Genomic DNA, 13390 nt, shown 5'->3' with positions numbered 1-13390 from the left:
AATGATGCCACAACTGCTGTTACAGTATCCTTGGAGATGGCTGTTGTTGGACGCCCTCAGAGTGCCTTGTCCACCATAGAACCTGTTGCACGAAATTTGGCCAATAACTTTGGGTACTGTCATACGTGAAAATTCTCATCTCTCAGGATGCTGGGTAATGAAGTCAGCAGCAATCATTCTGGTACTTCATCCACCACTCATTAACACAATTGCAGTGCATTCGTGCTGTGTGCCATTGTGGATCACATGCAACCATAAACAGAATAGATCATCTTGCAATTTCAAACTTTAACAGGTCATAAACTCCTAAACGCATACGGATATCTTAAATTTCACATGTGTATTCCTGAGAAATAGAGTTCAAAATGATGTGCCACATGACCCCCCCTTCCCGTTTGAATAACGTAATCCAAATCGAATATGGCGAATTTCAAGATCGCCGCCTCTGTCACCATAGCTCCTATAGATTGCGACTGCACCTACAGACACCCCATACTATGCGCCATTATGATTCCTCACACTGTTCAACTTTCATAGGGGTACATCCAGACTTTTGCCTTGCCTCACCCTGTACATCCACAGCGTGCAGTTTTTTCACTATGCCAAACTGTTATAGCATACAGCCCACACCAGAGTCGAGCCAGAGGCCTAGCTCGCAGGCTGTAGCCACACTTCTCTACCACTGCCTCAGATGAAGCGAGCCTGTGATGTCACCACATGGGCCAAGCAGTGCAGCACGCAGGCACCAACATGTTAACCCTTTAGCGCCCAGCGTTCTAGTTACAGGACAGTCTCTTTTCCTTTTTAAATTGTGCAACAATGAATGCTGCATTATTTCTGTCTGTGTTCACTGTCGCCTTCACACTTTCGTCTACAACTCAGTCCATTTGGAGACCAAGTTTCTTAGTTTGTTTTTATGTCTTTATGTCAAAATTAGGGAATTTTTTCCTGTACACTTGATTTGATTTCTGTTTTGCTAGAAGTCTTAGGAGAATGGTAAGTAAATAAGATTGCTTAAAATTTGAATGTTGAAAGTCTATTTATGCCAGCTGTATAAAATACCCAATGAAAACTAATAATCTCATATTAAAAAATTTAGGTTGAAAGTGGTGTCCTTTTCTTTCACGAATTGTGATATATATCAGCAGAAAGCATTGAAATTGGCTGAGGAGGCTGTAGAATACTTATTTCCTGAGGTTATAGACAGGTATGGTTGCATTAACATCCAACGTCGATGAAGTGACAGGTGAGGAGAGTTTGGATGATGATGAAACAGTGTGTCCTATGGTGCGGGATATTACAGTGACAATAGAAATCAAGCTGCCATAGAACCACGTCATCCCAAGCTATTGTACAGCACCTTCATCTAATGCCAAGGAAACTGAAGTTCAGTCACATCCACAGAACTGTTACTCCTAAAAGAAAAAGAGTGAACCAATGGCAATGTGGTCTAAGACAAATGCTAATTACAGTTTTGGCAATGTAGGCAGTCTGGCACAAACTAACTCTGAAAATATTGTGAATGCTCTAGGTCATGAACCACTAGACATTCTTGAGGAGTTGCTTACTTCTGAGTTGCTAAATAGCTTTACAGCAGAAACTGAAAAGTACCATACCACATAACTACCTTCAACCAAAACAAGTGCTTCATTTTGTAGATAGTAAGGTAGTGAATGCTAACAAAAGTGATTGAGGTTTCAAGGTCAGAAATTTTGTCACAATGAATAAAAATTTCCATAAGTGGGGAATTTTTAATGAAAATCTCTCAATCGATGACATAATGGTCAGGTACTATGGTCGTCATTCTCTGAAGCAATTTCTGAAAGGGAAACCTATTAGGTTTTGTTATAAGTTTTGGACTTTGTGTGGAACTGGTGGCTGTTGTAATTTTAATCTATACGGTGAGAAGGATGTGTCAAGATTCTCAACCTTTGGCAAATTGAGTCATGGAAAAAAATGCTGGTGCGTATCACTGGCCTAAACAGCCATATTATATATTTTGATAACTTTTTTAGTTCATATTATGTTTGTAGAACTAAAACAGATGGGTTTCTGTGCCACAGATACAATAAGGCAAAACAGGGCTGTTCATTGCCCTTTCGAAGGAATAAAATCTTTGCAAAAAAAGATAGAGGACCTTATGTTTCCCATTTCAACCAAATCACAATGGTGAAGTGGAATAACAGCACCTGTGTTTCATTGGCAACAAATTTTGATCTAATTGAGCCTCTGGTTTCAATTTCTAGGCGACAAAAGGGACAAAATGGAAACAAACTCATTAAACAATGTTACCATGTGAGTAAGTACAATAAATATATGGGCAGTGTGGACCACTATGACTGGATTCTGTAGAAATACGATCGCAGTTCGTGGGAAAAAAAATAGTATTCACCAATTTTCATTAGAACTGTTGACGTGGCTTTGCGAAAAACGTACGTACTCTACAAAATGTATCTTGTGAGGCCAAAAGAATCAAGGATATTCGAAGACACGTTGCCCCCTCATATCTGAAAACCAGTCGGACTGCAAGAAGAAGCATTGCCAAGCCAGTACCTTTACAGACCTCAAGGAAGAAAGTTCTGTATGGCTGGATGCGAGAGCTCAGATTATTGGAAAAAGAGAAAAGCAGAGTAGATGGCGATTCCAAAATTGTTCAGGGAAACCTCTACGATATTGGTCTCAATGTCGTAATTTTATGTACTCTTTTTTTTCATAATTATCCGGACTTCCCAACTAGGTGGTTTAATTATAATTGTACGATCTAATTAGCATCTAATTTCTGTGGACACTTCTTTTCCAACATTTTGATCTATAATAATTACATTCAACATTTTTACGAACTTAACTCATTGGGTCTGTATGTTCTGCGGTATTGACAGCTATCTGATCCACCGCACCTTCAAATACGTTCACTGTCAGTAAAGCCACTGCATTTCCTATAACTGCCACCACTGCACAAGGGCACTGCCATGAACAATTACACTGCTGCGAATGAGATGCAAGCATCCCCTCTGCGGAGCTCCAGCGCCTGGTGTGCTTATTTTCTAACAATTGTGCACTGAGCCCATTTTCAGTGTTTGCCAGTTGAATAACATATGCAGACTCATAATGGACAGAGCTTGACATCTGAATAGACATTGTACACTGGTGCCCAAAATTAAAATAACAAACGGAATTTTTGCAAGTTGCTTTTATTTTGCCAGGAAACAGCATAAACAGGTGATAGTAAAGTAGAAACAATGTAAAGAATACAGAATGTAAACAACTGCTACATGCATAATGTTAGACAAAAATGTTCCATGTCCCCCCCACCTCAACTTAGCGGATTTGACCCCCCTCAACTTAACGGATTTGCAAACACATTCAGACAACTGATTAATGTGCTCAGTATGTGGTGTGACCACCTCTGGCAGCAATACAGGCCTGACGACGATGGGGCATGCTGTCAATTGTCATCCATCTCATGTTGAGGCAATAATGCCCATTCTTCCCACAGAGCTGCTCGCAGTCTTGGAGAGTTGTTGTTGGTGGATGCTGACGTGATGCAAGCCTTCTTCAGAGCTCATCCCAGACATGCTCTATGGAATTCAAATCGGGAGAGCAAGCAGGCCACACCGTGTGTGCAATATCTTCCATTTCCAAGAGAACATCAGCCACCTGTGCTCAATTAGTCGAGCACTATCATCCATCAATACGAAGTCTGGGCCCACAGCATCTCGCAACAGCCACAGATGAGGTCCAAAGATCTCATCACAATACCTAACAGCAGTTAAACCTTGCTGATTCACCTGTACAATTTCATGAAGAAGGGCTCAAGTGATCAACATAATCCCTGCCCACACTATTAGTGATCCTCCTCATATCGGTCTCTTTCCACAATTTTTGGATACTGAAATCGTGTTCCATGTTCCCTCCAGACGCGAATTCCTTGCAAATTACTCTCCAGACTAAATTGGGACTTGTCTGTAAAAACATTATTGCCCCACTGTTCGGCCACCCAGGTGTGTTGATGACTTTCCTCTAGACGTTACCTTTTGTGCAGATGTGTCGGAGGCAGATACACAGCAGGTCTCCTACAATAAAGGCCACTCTGCCAAAGCCTTCTACACACCGTTTGCCTTGATAAAACACGTCCAGCAGATGCTCCAGACTCACATGCCAGTTACTGTACAGTAGTAAGGCGGTATTGTCATGCCCTTACAGCCAAAAAAAGGTGCTCTCTTCTGAAATCACACGAGGGCGGCTCTACCCTGGTTTTTGGGATACAGTTTCGGTCTTTATATTGTCGTCTTATCCGAGAAACAACAGAATGATTCACACTAAGCCATTGGTCCACATCAGTTTGTGACTATCCTGCTTCCTTTCTTTCTCTGGCCCTCCACAACAGAGAGTCTGGTAGACATCTCTGTGCCACACTGCTCCATCTGTGACTGTGTACACAGCAATTGTGGATGAGAGGCTACCCGGCAGACATTATATCGTTTCATAGGAGCCCTGATGTCATCGCTGGCATGCCGCGCAGAACATGATCGTATGGACAGCTGGTTGACAGTTTTTATTATTATGTCGTGAATTAGACACAGGACGGGGAAATACCGGTTTGTTGCTTTAATTTTCGACACCAGGGTATTTAAGAGCGACAGATTTACACATCTTTTATACCTGTATATATTTCTACATTCAAATCTACTGTTAGCAACTGATGCTACAACTGCAGCAACAAAGTCTGTATTATTTTTACTATTTGATGTTAGATGTAGAACAAATAATATCTGAATTCTCTGTTCATGAGTGGCATCTATTCTTCGCTCCTATCCAGTAAATGACAACACAGTGTACAAAGGAAGTCATACCAGGTTCTAAATAGGAACTTTAATAGATAATCACAATTACCCTTGTTGACCAAGTGTATGACTCATGTGACTCCATTTAGGGGCTAACTACAGATTTTCATAAATTATTTTTCATGATCTTTCGAGGCTATTGAATTTATTTTGTAATTTGAGCATTTAAATAAATCTTTCCCACTTGGAAATTTAATGTTTTTTTTCTAATTTAGTTGCTTAAAAATAGAGGAACAAAAATTTTAAAACAGAAAAGAAAGCTGAAGAAAGGTTTTTTCGTGTTTTTAAAATAGGAAACCGCAAGCACCCATCGTCATATTTATAAGTCAGTGTTTATTTTTATTTTTTCAGAGGGAATCAATTTAAACTTAAGCTATATTTTATCTTAGACCTTTATAACATTTCCTTAAAAATTTTAAAGAAATTCCCAGTAAGAAAAACTTGGGCACTAATGGGGTAAGGTGGCTACACACACTGACGCATGTTTGATCAGGAAGCTTGTATATACATACACGAGTGTGCTTGAGCATGCATAGGATAAACTTTCTCAATATCAGGCTTTTACAAGCAGCTATATGCTTTATCGAATTTCGATTTTGCAAGCGTTCAAGTAAAGCACGGTTGAGGCTTGTAGGAGCATTCACCAGTCAGTCTGTGTTTTCGTTTGCTTTCGTTCTGTAACGATGTGAGAGCTAAGAAACGTTAACTGTGATGTAAGGAGGAATTTATTAGACTTTATGAAAATCATCCATGTTTGTGGAATATTAAATGCAAGGATTATCGTGATAAAAGGAAGAGGGATGCTGCCTGTGATGTACTGCTTGCAAAGTACAAATGATACGTTCCGACAGAAACGAAAGATATTGCCATGAAGAAGAGAAATTCATTAAGAACTCCTTACAGAAGGGAAAAGAAAAAAAGAGAAAGCAGTTTTAAATCAAGGTTTGGTTCTGACGTGATCCACAAACCAGTTTTGTGTTTAATTTTGACTTGTTCCATATTTTCAAACGAACAGGAGACTCAAAGATGCTCTTCTAGTAATTTAGAAGGAACAGAGGTGAGAGGTTGTGTATGATTGCTTTTATTTGTTTATGCAATATTTCAGAACACATCGCTTTTTTAAATATTTTTCACAATGTTAATCCACAAAATATTGCCAAGGAACTTTTCGTTCATTTACAAAACACACACGCCAAAAAACGTTTTGCATCACCCCGGTTCGCAGAACTCCTGAAGATAGACGTTGACTGTGGATATTGTATCACACACAAAGTACCTTTGACTGAAACTTCCTGGCAGATTAAAACTGTATGCCGGACCGAGACTTGAACTCGGGACCTTTGCCTTTCGCTGGCAAGTGCCTACCAACTGAGCTGCTCCACTGCAGAGTGAAAATCTCATTCTGGATACCTTTGGCTGTTCAGAGATGTCACTGAACCAGCTTAAAGATGTAAACAAGCATGCATGAGCAGCGTCTATGAGATGGAGGTGGTCCGATAGCCGATCAGTTCCAGTCATTGCATCAGGAAGCAGGTACACGGCTCGTGTTCTCTGTAGTTCAACCTTTCCTACACGCTCAATACTGCAGTCGATAGCGTCCGCATTGTTAATTTGTGCCAGGAAGCCTCTCAACAAGGGATGTGTCCAGGCGTCTCAGAGTGAACCAAAGTGATGTTGTTCGGACATGGAGGAGATACAGAGCGACAGGAACTCTCGATGACATGCCTCGCTCAGGCCACCCAAGGGCTGTTGCTGCAGTGGATGATCACAACCTACGGATTATGGCTTGGGGGAACCCTGACAGCAACACGACCATGTTGAATAATGCTTTTCGTGCAGCCACAGGACGTCGTGTTATGACTGAAACTGTGCGTAATAGGCTGCATGATGTGCAACTTCACTCCTGACGTCCATGGCGAGGTCCATCTTTGCAACCACGATACCATGCACTGCAGTACAGATGGGTCCAACAACATGCCAAATGTACTGCTCAGGATTGGCATCACATTCTCTTCACCAATGAGTGTTGCATATGTCTTCAGCCAGACAATCGTAAGAGACATGTTTGGAGACAACCCAGCCAGACTGAACGCCTTAGACACACTGTCCAGCGAGGTGGAGGTTCCCTGCTGTTTTGGGGTGGCATTATGTGGGGCCGACACAAGCCGCTGGTGGTCACGGGAGACGCCGTAATGGCTGTACGATATGTGAATACCATCCTCCAACCGATAGTGCACCCATAACAGCATCATATTGGTGAGGCATTCGTTTTTCATGGGCGACAATTCGCACCCCCATCATGCACATCTTGTGAATGACTTCCTTCAGGATAACATCACTTGACTAGACTGGCAAGCATGTTCTCCAGACATGAACCCTATCGAACATGCCTGGCATAGATTGAATAGGGCTGTTTATAAACGACATGACCCACGAAACACTCTGAGGGATCTACGTCGAATTGCCATTGAGAAGTGGGACAATTTGGATCTACAGTGCTTTGATGAACATGTGGATAGTATGTCACGACGAATACAGGCATGCACGAATGCAAGAGGATTTGCTACTGGGTATTAGAGGTACCGGTGTGTACAGCAATCGGGACCACCACCTCTGAGGGTCTCACTGTATGGTAGTACAACATGCAATGTGTGGTTTTCATGAGCAATAAAAATGGCGGAAATGATGTTTATGTTGATCTCTATTGCAATTTTCTGTACATGTTCCGGAACTCTTAGAACCGAGGTGACGCAATGTGTGTAGTTCATGAACTGCTCTCTCACATGTTTAGCATCAAGTGGAATATTTGTAGCATTAGATCTTTGTAACGGTAGCACATTAGAATCCTCTGATGTTAAGCCATCATAAAACATACCATGTTCTATGTCCTTACTATCGAGAAATCACATAGAGCATAGGTGTGACCTACAGTGGTCACTAAACAACTGTGTAAAGCAACTGTTGCTTTCACTGCCTTATCAATACAGCTGACTTCCATATTTATAGCTGTGTGGAAAATCCTAAAGTGTGCTGTTAAGATCCCAAAAAGATTTTCAGTAATGAGCTGAGCTCTGTGTCATCTGTAGTTGTAGATGTTTTTCGATGCAGTTCAAGTCACTCTATCGGAATGATTTCTGTATATCACTCCTCAAGTGAAATGCACCATAATGCAGTTTTCGTGTACTGTTTGCTACTTTTTTCTCTTTTGGAATGTGCAGTGTGTTAGCTTGTAATCTTCAAACAAAAATTCAGTATACAATAGAATACATCCATCTCATATTTTGCAATTTGTGCCAAAATCAAACAGAATAAATCTGTAACTGACATCTATATGCCAATTAGGACCATACTGTGTGTATGCACGTAATTAAAATAAAATTACACACTTCCTGCTGGTGGCACAATCTCATGCTTTCCATTAATACATTCAAGACAGTATGGAAATTTCCACCTCTTTTCAAAATCTTTTGCCGCTGTGGTCCACTCATGCTCTGTTTTAGGAACCTGAAAAGTGAATAATCCTAATGTTAAGCATGTTACCCAAAAATTATATATGAACATGATTTCTGAAGTACGGTATATTACTGTTACATACTAGGAAGGTTGACCAATTACAAAATAGACAAGGAGGATGGAGTATGCTTGTAAGCAATACAGTACATTGAAGTTTGTAACTTACTGGTTCAAATGGCTCTGAGCACTATGCGACTTAACTTCTGAAGTCATCAGTCGCCTAGAACTTAGAAGTAATTAAACCTAACTAACCTAAGGACATCATACACATCCATGCCCGATGCAGGATTCGAACCTGCGACCGTAGCGGTCGCTCGGTTCCAGACTGTAGCGCCTAGAACCGCACGGCCACTCCGGGCGGCTGTAACTTACTCCATGCAATACAAAACCAAAGTCTAATATTAGACAAGTCTTATCATCCACTTCTCTTGTTTGAAGTAGGCTCTTCTGCTTTATGTAATGCACTAATAAATAGTGTATATGTATATTTGTATTATGAATTTCTTATGTATATCCTATTTTTTCCATTATCTTATATACATCTGTTATACTGGGTATTCCATTTATATGATGATCACCTGTGTGGCGCAGTAGATGCCAGGCAGCGAGCGCTCCGCGATAAGATTCCCTGTCGTTTGTCCACAGCTGTGGTACAACATGACTACATTTAAAATATAAGCAAATAAATGTTGTACTGACCCATGTCATGCGAGCAGATGCTGGAAATGCCTGCCAATATTTTCCACGCATTTCTGATATCTATTCAATAAATTATTAATCACATGATGTAATTCTCTCTGAGATATTGAATTAATTGATTCAAGGATATTATCCTTGAGTTCCTCTACCACGTGAGGATTTGTTGGGTACACTTTGTCCTTCAGTGCACCCCACCAATAAAAGTCGTATGGAGTTAATTCAGGACTTAACAGCGGGCCAAATGTTGTTACTAATCATTCTTTCATTGAACACATCGTGGATTGCGTGCAAAAAGCATTGGAAGTGTAAGCCCTTGCCGAACCCTGTTGAAAAAACGCAAAGCTTCATTCTCTTTCACTAACCCTGTGCACAGGATCACTAGGTCAAAGTTCTTGTACTATTAATGCTTTTAGGGCCTTAGCCCAAGCAACTTAGCACCTGTTTGTACAGAGGTGCACGAAATTTGTGTCAGCTGTAAAGGCGTCTAAGAGACTTTTTAAGGGGAATTTTCCAGGCGGCATGCAATGTCATCGAGACGAACTTCTGTGAGCACTGTACTTCGCCGTTAATGCTTCTTGCCTTGTACACTTCCCGTTTCACGAAATTTATTCACTAATTTGTGAACTGCATCACGACTCAGAACTCGAACACTTGCAAACTTCTCTTCAAACAATCTCCGAACAGTACGAGTGGACTCTGTAAGCACATACAAATCATAAATAAACACTCGTTTTGGACTTGAATAATTCGTTCTTGCCATTATTGCATTCGCAAATTTCACTGTTATACTCGTGATGCCTGTTTCATTGCTCAAATGACACTGGCTGACAAGGTGCGTATGTCTGTACGGCATTCAGGCTAAAACCCACAAAAAAGGGGAGCATAGTGCGGACCCACTCAACCAGCAGGCGTGGCTTCCGTCGGCGGGCGGGCAGGTGGTCATCAGATAAATGGGACACACTGTGTGTAACGACGACATCCATACAAAGAAATTTGTCTATGGATGAATAAATAAATAAAATATTTAGGAGTGTTACACCTTATTTTCAGAACGAAACTACTAAAAAGCAGTAGTTGTTTCACATCCTTTTTAAGAAGTGTTGGAGGCAGATAGTCCACTAGATTTTCTGTCACAGGAATCGGAGATACTGAATTTGACTAATACAAGTAGGCCTGCAAAAGAGCCTCCAGAAGAAACGTTAATAGCAACAAAAGAAAGGCAACCCAACACGATTATCGTCTTTTTAACCACTCTTTAGACGATGTATCCCGTTTCCACTTTTCATTTTTCTTTAGCACAAGAAAAAGACTGCCACAGTCAGTACATCGTCGTCTGAGATCGACATTTTCCACTGTAAATAAACTGCGGCTTGTACAAGCATGCTTGAGCCCATGGAGGTTTTCGAAAAGATGACATTGACCGAGCTTCTCTTTCAACAGTATGGCTCCAAGAAAATTCTGTACAATCAGTTTTTCTTACACACCCGAAATATTTGCAAAAGGTATGTCAATTCGAAGATTTAAATTCTTTGATTTCAAGTTCATGTTTTCATATAATACGTACGTATCACTGATAATCGAGAAGTGTTGAGTAACTCACTTTCTGTCTTCATCATGTACCAAACTGAAAGCTAACACTGATTTAACTGGCCTAAACAGGACACTGTGTAGATTTACCATTCTAGGTATTTCCATAAATATTGGTGTTACTGAACAGTGTTTCATGTAATGTAACTGAAATGTTCCATTACGTATGACAATCAAGATGTATTTATGTTGCCTTGGAAGGAGGGTATAGCTAACTTAGTTTTCAGTTTCTCTTATTCAGCCATAGCTCCGAAAGTGATTGAATACACATATGAAGTAAACGTTCACAGTTATGTGAATATTTAAGGCTGTAGTTTGTGAACATCTCACTTTGTTTGGTGTATTATTTTGTACAACATTTTTGTTGCACTGTCTTTGCTAGTTATTGGTAGTTATGTTCTAGGAGTAATTGATACAGCACCAGTTTGTTGATTTTGGGAGGGTTCCTTCAGGTCATTTGAATAAATTAATTTCGCTTTTCACCTCATTAGCTCCTTACACATAGCTTTTACCCAGGAATGATTTCATGCTGTGTACAGAATTTAAGAAGGGAGGTGTTGGAACACTGACGTGTTTCTGCATCTACACAGTATGTTATAAAGAGATTATCGTGTTCTCCACATTGTCATGTGGAAACAAATTTATAAAACTCCTTTTTGATGACTATCAACCTTTGCACACAAGAGAATATTTGAGAAGAAAAGTCAGGTACACTGTTTAAATTATGAGACTACTTATGCTGAACAAGTCTGTCTGGTATAATTATTTAGTGAAGTCACAGAAATTAACATTTGGACTGTGTGAAATACAACTGTGTATCTGGGATAGGCACAGCAAATGAACATTTCTTTTGTTTGATGCACTATTAATTGACATTCTCCATTTAAAAATACCATTATTGATTAAAAAGCATTCGCACTACCTTCTTGTTAACTTTATCCACTACTTTGGAACATTGAATATGCACCAACCACTAATCCAAAATTAGATATAACACACAACTTTGTATCTCTAACTGGTGGACCAGTTGCATTAAGAGCTTGTTAACTGACAGCACCCACAGCAATACAGTGTGCTAGTTAAACAAGACACCCCAGCAGAAATATTTTACATGTTCACAGTTTACATTTTTTCATTAAGTGTGTATTAATTGTAGCTTCGCACATGGGAAGAATCTCAAATTGTCTGCTGAACACAACAATGGTTTTTGTTAGAGTAATGAGTATTTTATGAACAAGATAAATAGTTGCTGAAAAATAGAATTTATATTTCTGGAAAGGACTAAGAATATAATTCTTTAGTGGGCTGTAACATGCTGTTCATGACAAAGACTGTAACACCTTCAACCATCTGTTAAAAAAAACACAGTTCTTAATGTTTTCCATCTGTTTATTTTCTTTAGGGAGACAGAATACACCGCAGGACCACCAGAACTTAGTCAGGCATCCTCTGAAACTGCTAAACTGAAGAGGAACTGTGAATGCCTCATAACAAAAACTATACAATACAAAAAACAAATTAATACTCTTCAACAGACTAAGTGAAGATTAAAGAAGAAAGTGGCTTCTTTGAGTGCTGTCATTAAGGCACTGAAAGACAACCATCTTGCGGATGAATGTTCACTTGGGATTCTCCACAGTTCTATTCCATTTGACAATAGAATGAAGTTGTGCACAACGTGATAGGTAGTTGGCCAAACATTGATTCATGTTGAGTTATTTTATCAAACTTATTTATTTGCTTCTTCATTGTTTAAATAATATACAACAAAGACAGATTATTTTGTTAGCTCTTCAGATATATGTGGTGGTCACAACTGCAATCAGTCTGTTACACATTAGTAAATAGCTGCTGCAATACCTCATTCTGAAGCCAAACAATGAAAAGTATTGGTTTGTATGTCACAAAAATTGGAAAAGACATCGTCGCTTCTTGTAAATCTGGCATTTACTCGTCTAATCGGATTGTTGTATCAGACGATCGTAAGAATAACTAAAGAAAGAACTCAAGTTTGATACTAAATTAACAGAATTGTATCGTTTACATCGAAGACTGGCATATACTAGCTATTCATAGTATTGCATTAAAACTATTTTTAAACAGAAGAAATTTGAGCTTTCGCCTTTACGAGATTTTATTTTAAACAAAAACTTTTAAACAACCATTTTGATGATGTTACATGTGTATATGGTGCAATTAGCGACTGTAAATACACACACCGCTATACCACACTGGCAGTGTTTTGGTCAGAGTGTCATGGCGGCGAGCCACGCCCCCATTGCTTGAAAACGTAGTACGGATATTAGACTGTGGTACGGCTGAGATACGTAGCTTGAGCCCTGTGGAGGCACGCGGATTTTGTGCATGCTAGCGCAAGACGCACTTCTCCGCACTGCGCGAGCCCATGACGTCACTGCATGGACCGGCCATCGCCGTGTGCAGCATTGGTGTGCTTAGTGTGCAGCATTGGTATGCTGCGGCCTATAGGCTGTGACAGCCGTTGCGAGCCAAGGTCTACAGCGGCGAGTAGAGCCGTGCTTAGAGCAATGGTGACATGGCGATTTCTCTGTTTCTTCTTAACGCAGAAAATGCGCACAGAAACTAAACGTGATGTGCAGAGGAAGGAGATCATGTTAGGAAAAGGGAAGTAAAGGAAAAACTAATCAGTGGTGAGTACTGAACCACACGCACTGAAACGAATCTTAAAAGTTATGTTTGGACAATATTTAAGCCTATAGTGGTTGGCG

This window comes from Schistocerca cancellata, chromosome 4 (assembly GCF_023864275.1).
Source record: "Schistocerca cancellata isolate TAMUIC-IGC-003103 chromosome 4, iqSchCanc2.1, whole genome shotgun sequence".
Classification (NCBI taxonomy): domain Eukaryota; kingdom Metazoa; phylum Arthropoda; class Insecta; order Orthoptera; family Acrididae; genus Schistocerca; species Schistocerca cancellata.
Note: the sequence above shows the minus strand (reverse complement) of the source record.